Genomic DNA, 13,877 nt, shown 5'->3' with positions numbered 1-13,877 from the left:
TTAATAAATTTTATTTTAAAATATAATTTAAATTTTAAAAAATTTATCACTGCACATGGTGCAGGAAACACCTAGTAAGTTATTAACAAAATTGCCATGCTTAAGTGTCAGCATTATAGACATTTAACATCTCTATTCTAAAAACTCTTTTATTACTAGATTATTTATATGATATGCCATTAGCCTCTCCATCACTTATATGATTTATATTTATATTTATTATACATAGAAAATACATTCGGACACTCACTATAATACAAATGATCATAGTTATTGTTTTTCCAAAGGTGTTCACTTCAGTTTACCTACATACAATTGGACCGATTATAGAGATAAATAACCACGTTTTGCGATCTCCTTCTTATTATTTGAAGAGCACTGTTAATAATAAACTTTATCCTCATGTGCGATTAACAATTTTTTTTTTTACAAGTTTGCCATTAATTATGTGTCATCACTAGAATTTACCTCACATCTTTTTTTGAATAACCCTCTTTTACTTAGAGTAATTACGTATCATGACATTACCAAGAACATATAGTACATGTTTCATTTATACATCTTTATTTTTTCCCAAGTAAAATGTTAATATACCAGTGTTTTTATTATATCTCCTTCGGAAACTGTTTTGAATAAATAGTTTCGAAATATGTGAAGTTGAAGGACACGTTTACTTATATAACTATAAATACTTGAAATATATACACCTAGATAACAATAATCCTTGCTTTGTCTACATACATAATGTCTCTATCTTCCTCAAGAACCAAAACCCTCACCTATTTTTTGCACGTCAAATAGGTATTTTGATATCAAGGTTGTCTAAATAGTTTTTTTCTGCCGTCTAAATAGTATAATCTATGTTACAAACTTAATGATACACGTACATGGTGGAACATATGATTTGTTGTATTCTTACAATGTAGAAATTAATTATTATTTCAACCTTTCTTTCTAAAATATTTCGACATATTAAGAGGTGCTTGATTACGTATCTTAAAGTTTAGTCAAAGGTATTTTCGGATACATGTAAATGGTGAAACATATGATTTGATCCTCCTCTTAATATATATAAATACAACAAATCATATGTTGTTTCGGATGGAGAAACGATATGTAGAAATACAATCAAATCATATGACTTTATTGCGTCTTTTAATATCAGATCCGATAATATTCTTTTCTTTAATTTATTTGATTTTTGGCTAATTTTACGTTTGACCGTAATTTATGCGGTAGACAAAATTTGGGAAACTGATATACACAATTAGCGCAATCTGGTTTCGGTTAATATAGGAAAGTTAGTACTAATTTATACACAATTTTTATGACCAATTAAAAATTAAACACGATATTGTAGGGATTTTCCCCCTTAATTTCACTATGGAATATATTTGATTGACTCAATTCTTGTGGCCTAAACCCTATCAGTTATGACTATATATATCATACATAACTGATTTGTTTCCTTAGAATTTGTTCCTTTTATATTTTATTATTATATCGCATATGTTTCGTTTTATCTTATATCCCTTTTTTATTATTTGAGAAGCACTATTATTAAATAACTTTTACTTCATGTGTTATTATCAAAAATAACATTTCTTACGTGGCAACACCACAATCACTCTCACACCATATATTTAAAGACACTTTTCTTACTAGGTTAGTTACATATTTTGCCATTGATCATTATATTTTAACTTACTATGATATATTATATGTGTCCTCATTATTAGATTTAGAAACCGATTTTATAGTGAACGTTCACGAAATTGGTTTGTCCTATGCCCAGAAAAAAAATGATTTATCATAGACCCTGTACGAGGAGGAACTCTCCAACACCTTTATACTCTATGATCATTTTTTTTACATAAGATCGAGACAGCATGATATATTGGTCATTCATCATGTATACAAACCACTAAAATCAAAATGGAAATTTATAATTATTATCGGTTTTTCATATTCCCAATAAAATATATAAGAAGTCATGGAGCTATTTTGACTTTAATGATACAAACATTACTCTAAATGATTTTAGTGGCTTCGGGATGAATTATTAAGTCAACCATATAGTTAAACCATTATTTTGTTAATAGATTTTATCATATATCAATAGAATTAATAGATTAATAGATTTTATCGTATATCAATTGAAATCTGTTGAAATTATAAAAGAGACTTTTAGCAAACACCCAGCTCGGTTTAATAAACTGGTTTCGTGTCTATAAAACCAAATTGAATTGTATTCGTGAATGTATAAATATTATGGGATTCTATGAAATTCATTTGGTGAGAAAACATTTCCAGAGTTATTGATTGTATAATTGTCTTATATTTTTGGTAGGTGTAAAATTGTTATGACAATTATTGTTTCCTAAATTATGTAGTTTTAAATTCTAATATACTTTTTGAACAAACCAAATCATTTAATATGACGATTTTAAATATTATTTCCTTAAATTTGGAAACACAAATAAATTTGGAATACTACCATGGAATTACATATGTCAATCATTAATGTAATATTTTTTTTTTTTTGCAACGTTGATTTATCAGTGAATATTACAATTACGGCAAGTTTAGAATTGTAGTGGAGCGCAAGTTACGTAAAATTAAATAGTGAGATTTTGATATCATTATGGCGATTTGCTTGCAAAGCTGGTAACCCTAAACTCATGTTTATCATGTTTTTTTTTAAAAAAATTCATAATAAATTTATATTAGTATTTGTTCACTCTTATAGATTTGATTCTCCGTAAGATATACTTAATTGTACCTACCAATTATACAAACTTAAAAAAAAAAACAAATAAGCTTACATTGTATAAACATGCAAATTTTCGTTCCATAGTTCATTATATCTAATATTTGTGACTTTTGATTTTATAATATCTATTAATTAAAAGTAATAATTTTTTTATTCACTCATGACAATGTATGATTGCCATATGAATATTTCAAATTAGGAAATATGAAGTTAAATATGACACTAATTCTGGTTATATATGTACTCATTAATATTGGCCGAATTTGGTAATGAAAATTTACCGTTGAAACCAAAACATATATTAATATTTTTTAGCGTCACTGATTGGTTTTGAATTTAATTTTGTTGACTAGAATCTCAGTTTGTTTCATATTTAGCACTAAATTTCTTTTTGATCGTACCAATATATGTATATATATATTGTTGACTCGATCATGCAAAGCAACCACTAAAAACGTTCTGGAACGTAATCACTAATCTATTGTTTTGGTATGTTACATAATGTTCTTTTATAATTTTTGTGTGTGTTACAAGCGCTCAAAAATATTAAATTTTATAACCGTTTACTTGGAATTAATTTTGTTATATATATATATATATATATATATATAAATATATATATTTAAAAAAGCATTCATGTTCCTCATTATTGTTTTGGTATGTTACATTTATGGTTTATATTTATATAATGTCATTTGTATATGAATATTAGTCATATAACCCCTAATTGATTTGATATAAGCATTGATAATGTATTATGACGCCGATTGAATCTATCTTTTGACTGATTGGACGATACAAACTTACAAATACCATTTAATCCCTTAACTTAAGCATCAAGACTCTAAAATTAAGGAATCAACACGTCAGAAAAGTCAATTTTTTTTATATTCGATCAGCTTAATTTTCAATGTCAATACTGTTTACTATATGATGATTTCTTAATTATAGTACTTTCCATACTTTTAAAATTGGCAGATAAAATTAGTTTCGTAGCCTGGGCAAATTTCGCGAATAATCCATGCCACTAATCTCGTGAAGTAAAATATTTTGATTGATTCAATTATTGTGGCATAATAAAAGTTTTAATTTCTTTTAGTCTATTCACCCTGCGCAAGGTGCAAGTTACCACCTAGTTCATCATTTATATTATGAAAACAATAATTATATTGTTTATGTTTCCTTTTATCTTAAATTTATACTTAATTTTATTTAAGTCTTTGCTTATTCTTATAGATTTATTTCCACGAACTATATTTTAATACACCTAACCAATAACAATTTTTTTTTTGATAAATCAATGCTTACTTTATATAAACATGCACAACTTCGTTCAATCTTTCGTTATATAACATGTAATATTTGTGAATATGACTTTTATCTTTCTAATATCTAAACAATCATGCAAGTTCAAATTAGTTGAATCCACGAGATTTACGTATCCTAAAGATTGGTAAAAGGTATCTTATTAATTGTAGTTGTACATGGTTTCAAACCTCGACCATTATATTTAGAAAGTAAATAAATTGGGAATTTTCTAATATTTAGAAAGTAAGTATTAGAAAAGATCAATAATATGGAATTTCCTATATTTACTTGCTATCTATTTATTCAGTAATACGGCTCATTCGTATTTTTGGTTATCGATGTTGATTTTTTGGAAATCTTCAAAACATGAGCAATAATTATAGTATGAATGCAGAACTTCTATTACCCGTATTGGTTGAAAGGAAAGAAATCTATTATTTGCTTGCAAAAGAAATTGAGAACAATATATGAGCCTTAATATCGGATCACCTTAATGCTGATTGTATCAATTACGAAATATAAATGAGGAAGTCAATTAGGGGTGTTTAATCCGGATATCGGTTCGGTTTCGGTTCGTTTTTTTCGGTTTTTGGGTATTTCGGTTAGTAAAATATAACTACCATTCTAAATCCATATTTACTTCGGTTCGGTTCGGTTTATATACCGCCGGTTTTCGGTTTATTCGGTTTTATACCAAAAAACATAATTCTTTATTTTGGGATCATATTATATGAATTTTAGAGTCTTGTTGTCAACACATTCATTTATTAAAAAATATTATAAGTTTGAATAAAAGAACAAAAATAAAAAATGTTTCTATCATCTAATAAAATAATCAAATCTATAATTAAAATCAAATCTCAAAATTTTGATAATAAAAATAAAAAACAAAAAATAAAACAGATACACGAAGCACAAAAAATAAGTTATTATATTCTTTCATATTTAGCGTTTATCAAAGTCATGTTTCTTCTATTAAACACGAAACTCTATTCGTCTATAGATAATACAAAAATTGTGAAGAATTTCCACTAATTGTTATCATCAAATTTATAATCTTTATTTCAATTTAGTCAATGCTAAATTAAAGCAAAAAGATCAAAAGAAGACTAAGAAAATAAGAAGCATGTTTGCGATGAATTGTTATTTAATTATAGTTCAAGTGTTTTACAAATCAGGACTATTTTATTACTGTAAAAAATATGGTAATAGTTATTAGCAAAAAAATTAACTTATGATTTTCATACGTTGTTATAAAATATATACATATTTACATGTTTCTATTTTTTGATCGGTTTTATTCGGTTTATTCGGTTTTATCGGTTATATACCGAACCATATCCAAATCCTACGGTTTTTTTAAAATCATATCCATTCGGTTTGTATGGTATATACCAAATCCAAACCATATTATCTATTTCGGTTCGGTTCGGTTCGGTACGGTTCGGTTTTGCCATATTGAACAGCCCTAAAGTCAATATATAATTATGGCCAATTACTCTCTAAATTTGTAAAAATGGCTTGAATACTAATGATTCACGTCGAGGTATATTATATATTTACCAGTTACACATCAACTCATATATTCGATTTCATTGTTCTTGCATTGCTTTGCTTTGCTGTGGGTAGTCATTTTGGGAGAATTGAGTCTTTTAAACCTTTACTTCCAGTCCGGGTTAAGGTTATCTGCAAGGGAAAGATAGAAGTTGGATCGAGGTTTCAGAAAACCGAACTGATAGTAGGAGATGAGACAGTGAGCTGTTTTTATTGTTAAAACTTACATGTATCCGTTATGTGTTATAAAACAATTGATGAATGTCCATAACCGGCCCGGTCCATAACCGGTCCATACGCTTAAAGAGAAGGATGGCCCAACCCTAGAGAGAGAGAGGCGGCCGCGAGACTTAGAGAGAGAGAGAGGCGGCTACATGGTTTAGGAGAAAAGAAAACTCAATTTCCTTTTCCTTGATTAGGATTTCCCTTTTCCTTTATGTTTATGATTTGTAATCTTTCCTTTTATCTATCTTGTAATCCCCTATATAAAGGGAACACTTTATGATTAATAAAATACAGAAACTTACGGTTCTAAATCCTAAGTTTCACAACACGTTATCAGCATGAAATTTTAACACCCTGAGCCTAAAACCTAATCGATAAAACTTTAAACCTAAACCTAACCGGCGATCGCATCTAACCCTATCCCTGATCGCGTCTCTTGTTCCTGCAAGGCGTTCCAGCTCGTGTCCACCTGATCAGCTCCAGCCCCAAGGCGTTCCTGATCCTAGACGACCTCAGCTTCCCGTTCACATCAGAGCCGCTCGCGATCCCGACTGCAACAGCTCGAGTTCCCCGATCAGCCGCTCGCAACCTCAGCACCGTTTGCGACCCGATAGGAAGCAGCCAGCTAGCGTCCGTTCCAGCTCGCGTCCAGCTCGAGGTTCTCTCTTGGTGGTCCGGTTTCTACAATCTACTAACCTAAGGTAATTCGAATTCTAAGAACATGAATCGAATCTTGTTGATTGTAAAGAATGAAACCCTTAAATATAATCTCTAAGATAAAGCCATAGGACAATAGATCAAAATCCTAGATGAGTAAATCGAAGCTCTAAAAGTTCGATGAGTAAATCAAAGCTCTATAAGTTCGATCCCCAAACCCTAAAAACGAGATTGATCCATTGATCAATTAAAATCAGAACCTTAAAGGTTTTGAATCTCAAATCAAATCCCTTTGATCAAAGATCAAATTTTCGAAAATCCCTAAACCCTAATTTGAAAAATATTGATTGATTAAAACTTATTGATTGATTGAAATTGAATTGATCATCCTGAATTTGAAATTTCTTGTTAATCAAATCGAAACCCTAGTCTAGATTATTTTTGAAATTGAATCTGAATTGTGGCCGTGTGGCCTTGTTGCATTCTAGGTTAATTGTTCTAGATCTGATCATACTCATGGCCGTGTGGCCTTGTTGCAATGATACCATAATAATCTGATCATATTGATTGATTGCAATTGCACTTAGAACTTATTCTAGGAATGGTATTGAAATCAGACCAAATAGCCGTGTGGCTTGTTCTGTTTCTTGGCCGAGAGGTTTCTTGTTTTGTTTGCATCTCGTATGAACTGATAGAAACCATGTTAGGATTGCAATTACATGTTAAACTAAATGCATAAGAGTTAAACCGATTGCATCCATAGCCGTGAGGCTTAACTTGGCCGTGAGGCATAGATCTTGGCCGTGTGATTTGATTAATTGTTTGAACTTAAAACCTATTCGTTTAAACATTGAAACAATTCCCAAAAGATCTAAAATATTAATCCATGATTTCAGATGTCGAAAATCAATAACCTGGATTTTGCTGCCCTAAATCTATCTGGAGATAATTACCTTCAGTCGGCGCTTGATGCTAAGATCATCCTGAAATTCAAGGGTCTCGGTGAATGTATCACCGAGAACAATAATGCCAATGAAAAGGATCGTTACAGAGCCATCTTGATCATTCGTCATCATCTAGCTGAGAGTCTCAAGGATCAATATCTAACCATTGAGAATCCACTAGATCTTTGGACTGAATTGAAATCGAGATATGATCACCAGAGAACGGTGATATTACCAAAAGCTCGGTTTGATTGGACGAATCTCAGGATCCAAGACTATAAGTCTGTGGACGAGTATAACTCTGCACTGTTTAAGATCATTTCTAAAATGAAACTGTGTGGTGAAAGTATTACGGATCAGGATATGCTTGAGAAAACCTTTTCCACTTTCCACACAAGCAATGTATTGTTACAACAACAGTACCATGAGAAAGGTTTCAAAACCTATGCTGATCTTATTTCTTGTCTCTTGCTCGCTGAGCAGAACAATGAATTACTAATGAGAAACAGTCAGATGAGACCTCTTAGATCGGCTCCACTACCTGAAGCACACACAGAGGACAATAAAGAATCCCATCACGTCCAAAGAAATGGCCATAATGGCCGTGGTCGTGGAAATAGAAACAGACGTGGACGTGGCCGAAGCTCCTTTAACCGCAGGCGAGGGAATCAACATGGTAGAGACCATGGGCGTGACTGTGGCTCATTTGGAAGAGGTCATGGTCGCGGCCGTGGATCTTCATTCAAACCTCAACACTCGACCAACTCAAGCAAATCAGTGTGTCATAGGTGTGGAATGGGAAATCATTGGGCTAAGACCTCTAGTTGATCTCTATCAAGAGAGTTTGAAAGGGAAGAATCCTGAAGCCCATATGACTTATCAAGATGATGAACGTGACTTCGATCATGAGAAGGACGATCTTATGGATTATGAAACTTCAGATTGTCTTAAAGACTGAAGATTGATTTCAACATTTGTAATCTAAATTTTGGTGTTCTTTGATTTGGTGTTTTTCATTTCCATGTTGTCATTTCTTTAAACATGTTTTGAAACTTAATAATAAATGAGATGGTTTTTATAAATGAAGTCTCTAAGTAGCATCCTTTTGAATCTTGTTTTAGAAATGAACGAGAACAAGGATGTACTCGGTGTGGACAGTGGATCAAGCCACACGATTTAAAAAGACAAGAGATACTTCATAAACCTAACTCTGAAAAACGCCAACATCTCCACCATTGCGGGAATAGCTAGTCTCAGAGAGGGTCACAGCCAGGCTAACATCCTGTTGCCTATGGGTACACATCTTGAGATATCAGATGCCTTGTATTCACCCAACTCTAAGAGAAGTCTATTAAGCTTTAAAGACATTCGATTGAATGGCTATCATATTGAAACCAAGGGCAAAAGACACAAAGAGTTCCTCCAGATCATTGATCTCTCCCAAGGTCATAAGAAAGTCTTAGAATCCATACCCGCACTATCTACTGGTCTTTACCATGCTAAAGTCAGTATTCGAGGCCAATGCCATTTTTAATAAAGAGGCAATCGACAATTTCACTCTATGGCACGACCGGCTAGGCCATCCCGGTTCGTCCATGATGCGTAAACTGATCCTGAACTCAAACGGCCATTCCCTTAAAGAGAAATGAATTATCCCTAAGCACCTATCGTGTGTTGCTTGTTTCCAAGGGAAACTCATTTCTAGGCCATCACCAGTTAAAGTCACTAAGGAGACTATAAACTTTCTGGAAAGAATTCAAGGAGACATTTGTGGACCAATTCACCCACTTTGTGGGACATTTCGATATTTCATGGTCCTCATTGATGCGTCCACTAGATGGTCGCATGTTTGTCTCCTGTCGACCAGAAACTTGGCATTTGCCAGGTTACTTGCTCAGATAATTAGATTACGAGCTTATTTTCCAGATTTTTCTTTAAAGACTATACGCCTAGATAATGCTGGTAAGTTCACTTCACAAGCGTTTAATGATTACTGTATGTCGATGGGGGTAAGTGTGGAACACTCGGTGGCACATGTACATATACAGAACGGCCTGGTCAAATCATTTGTAAAACGCATACATCTCATAGCTCGACCATTACTCATGAGGTCGAGACTTCCGGTCTCAGCGTGGGGACATGCCGTCCTTCACGCGGCCGAGCTCATACGCATCAGGCCATCTAGTGAACACAAATATTCCCCATCACAATTACTCACGGGTCACGGGCCAGACATTTCCCATGTTAAGACTTTTGGCTGTGCCATTTATGTTCCAATAGCTCCACCACAGAGAACAAAGATGGGACCTCAAAGGAGGATGAGAATATATGTTGGATTTGATTCCCCCACGATTTTAAAGTATCTTGAGCCAACTACGGGTGATTTGTTTAAGGCCAGATACGTGGATTGTCATTTCAATGAATCCGAACTTCCAACATTGGGGGGAGATAGCAGTAAAATGGTAAAAGAAATCTCATGGAATCAAACATCCATATCTTGGCAAGATCCTCGAACTCAAGAATGGGATCTAGAAGTTCAAAAGATCATTCATTTACAAAAGCTATCTAATCAATTGCTAGATTCCTTTGCTGACCCGAAAAATGTGACTAAGTCATACGTACCAGCTGCTACTGCACCAATAAGAATTGATGTTCAAGAGGGACACAATCAAGTTGCTACAGAGTCTAGACAACGTGTGAAAGGTGGTAGACCAATAGGTTCCAAAGATAAGAATCCTCGGAAAACAAAGAAAGGTGCAGAAAATGAAACCGGGGTTCATAAGACACCATACATGGCTGCGGCCGATCCAGCCCGTGATGTGGCCGCGTCCAACCCTACGGCTTTAGACATGGCCGGACCTGATGCCACTTACGTGGCCGGCCCTGATGTGCCAAAAAATGATTCTTGGGACGCCAAGATTCATGGTACTGATGGTGCAGATAATAATGAGATCTCAATAAACTATGTCTTGTCTAGAAAACAATGGAACAGGAAACATGTCGACATGGATGATATATTTGCTTATGAAGTAGCACTTGAACTTATGGATAATGAGGATCATGAACCCACGTCTATATATGAATGCATGCAGCCACCATATTGGCTTAAATGGAAAGAAGCCATAAACGTGGAGTTAGAATCATTGAGAAAAAGAGGTGTATTTGGCCAAATAATCCGGACACCTCATGATATCAAACCAGTGGGATACAAATGGGTTTTTGTGAGGAAAAGAAATGAGAATGGTAAAGTCGTGAGGTATAAATCCTGACTTGTTTCACAAGGATTCTCACAAAGACCAGGAATAGACTATGAGGAGACGTACTCCCCTGTGGTGGATGCTATGACCTTCATATTTTTAATAAGTCTGGCCGTGAGAGAAGGTTTAGATTTACGGTTAATGGATGTTGTAATGGCATACCTATATGGTCCACTGGATAATGAAATTTACATGAAAGTACCAGAAGGTATCGAATTGAAAAACAAAGAGAGTTCTCGAGAACAACATTGTATTAAGTTGAATAAATCTCTTTATGGACTAAAACAATCCGGACGGATGTGATACAACAGACTAAGTGAGTACCTAGTGAAAGAGGGATATAGAAATGACCCTATCAGTCCATCTATTTTCATTAAGAAATTCGAAAATAAAGGATTCGTGATCATAGCAGTGTACGTTGATGATCTGAATATCCTAGGAACCTCTGGAGAAATTTCCCAAACGGTTGAATACATTAAGAAAGAATTCGAGATGAAAGATCTCGGGAAAACAAAATTATGTTTGGGATTACAACTTGAGTACAGAAATGATGGTATCCTTGTGCATCAAATGGCATATACAGAAAAGGTACTCAAGAGGTTTAATATGGCCGATTGCCATCCTCTGACCAGTCCCATGGTCGTGAGATCTCTCGGTCTGGACACTGATCCATTTCGTCCCAAAATGGACGATGAAGATGTCCTAGGTCCCGAAATGCCATATCTCAGTGCCATAAGAGCTTTAATGTACTTGGTAACTCACACACGGCCTGATATAGCCTTTGCCGTGAACCTACTATCTAGGTTTAGCTCTTGTCCGACCCAAAGGCACTGGAACGGGATAAAACATGTTCTTCGTTACCTGCAAGGAACGAAAGACTTGGGTCTATATTATACGAACCATAACAAAGATGGTTTAGTTGGGTTTGCTGATGCTGGTTATTTATCTGATTCACATCATGCTCGATCACAGACAGGATCTGTCTTTACACATGGAGGTACGGCCATTTCATGGCGTTCCATGAAACAAACCATCGCGGCCACATCATCTAATCACTCGGAAATCTTGGCCATTCATGAGGCCAGCCGCGAGTGTATTTGGTTGAGGTCGATGACCCAACATGTCCGAGCTGATTGCGGGATGTCTGAATACAAAGAGCCAACCGTGATGTATGAGGACAATGCTGCATGCATTGCTCAGCTCAAGGACGGCTACATCAAAGGAGACAGGACGAAGCACATATTACCTAAGTTCTTTTTCACGCACGAGCTTCAGAAAGCCGGCGAAGTCCTAGTCGTCCAAGTAAGGTCCATCGATAATTTAGCTGACCTATTCACTAAGTCACTCCCGACTTGCACGTTCAGGAAACTCACGCATCAGATTGGGATGCGTAGGCTGAAAGACCTCCACTGAGGTTCACATCAGGGGGAGTAGTACGTGTTGTACTCTTTTTCTTTCATCATGGTTTTGTCCCACTGGGTTTTTCTGATAAGGTTTTAATGAGGCAACATTAAGAGTATTACAATCCATGTATGGTTATGGCATCCAAGGGGGAGTGTTATAAATCAATTGATGAATGTCCATAACCGGCCCGGTCCATAACCGGCCCATACGCTTAAAGAGAGAGATGGCCCAACCCTAGAGAGAGAGAGGCGGCCGCGAGACTTAGAGAGAGAGAGAGAGAGAGGCGGCTAAATGGTTTAGGAGAAAAGGAAACTCAATTTCCTTTTCCTTGTATGATTAGGATTTCCCTTTTCCTTTATGTGTATGATTTATAATCTTTCCTTTTATCTATCTTGTAATCTCCTATATAAACTCCTATATAAAGGGAACACTTTATAATTAATAAAATACAGAAACTTACAGTTTTAAATCCTAAGTTTCACAACATTATGTTAAATTCTTTAGTTATTACTAACGCATTTTTATGTGTCTCAAACAGGGAAATACCATGCAAGCCAATTTTTTGGAGATTTGGATTCTTCAACCGAAATGCCTCTGGACGAAGGTCACTGCTATGAAATTAAAAATTTCAGTTTAAATCCTACAACAGAGCGTATTCGGTTAACAAATAACCGATATTATATTAACCTCAATAACTTCTCTGTCATTTTGAAGATCGATCCAATCCTCAAGTCCAACTTTTATTGTTTTCCAAACTTTATTCACGTCTTTTGTGGCTTAGCCCATCTTAAGTTTTCTATTGGTATGTTTTATATTCTGTCTAATTTATTCTAATTTGAAAGTTACCAAGTTACCGTGAATCTATTAATATTTTAAGGAGGACTGTCTAAACATGAGTAAATGATTTTCTCATATCAAGCAAATATTTACAGGGCTTTAGTAGGAGTAGGATTTCTTGAAAAATATATGATAAAACCTATGTGATGGGAACAATGGAGTAAGTATTCGACATTTATAAATACAATTGACAAATTTTGTAGACATCATATGTGTTGAAATTCCTTTTCTTTTCACTGCTTACAGTAACGTCCTCATTAAGTGTGTTCCTTATGGAACACTTGCTCACGTTTTCCAAGATTTATGAAATTCGACAGATGCAAACGTTGTACTTTGTGTTTTATAGTTTTGGCAAATTAATTGGAGAGTAGGTAATGTATTGTAATAAATTTTTTTTTTTAAAACGGTGGAGCTGATATTATCTGTATATTTTGCTCAAATTATTTTGTTTATCATGATAAGGTTGATTCAAGAATGTGACTAACATTGATGGATTTTCCAAAGTTTTGTTTGAGCCCAATGATGTTCCAGAAATCGTTGCTTTCAGAAAAATGTAATATAATATGTTCAATGAGTTCCGATTTATAATTGTGTAGTTTGGTAGGTTTATAGTCTTTGTTATTGCTCTTTATATGATTGCAAACGAAAAGTTCTGAAGATACTTTTCACAGCAGTTGTGGTTTTTTCAGTTTTTTAGAGACTTTTCCTTATAAGTTATGCCTTTCATATTTTATTGTTAATTTACCTATGTTTCGTTTTATCTTATGAAAGCAATAATTCCATTGTCTATTTTTGTTTTTATCTTAAATTCATAACTAAGTTTATATAAAGTCTTTACTTCCACAAACTAAACTTCGATTACACCTAACCAATAACACAAGTCTCTTAAAAAATTGTAATTAACCTTATATAAACATT

Source organism: Brassica napus, chromosome C1 (assembly GCF_020379485.1).
Source record: "Brassica napus cultivar Da-Ae chromosome C1, Da-Ae, whole genome shotgun sequence".
NCBI classification, from domain to species: domain Eukaryota; kingdom Viridiplantae; phylum Streptophyta; class Magnoliopsida; order Brassicales; family Brassicaceae; genus Brassica; species Brassica napus.
This window is presented reverse-complemented; position numbering follows the sequence as displayed.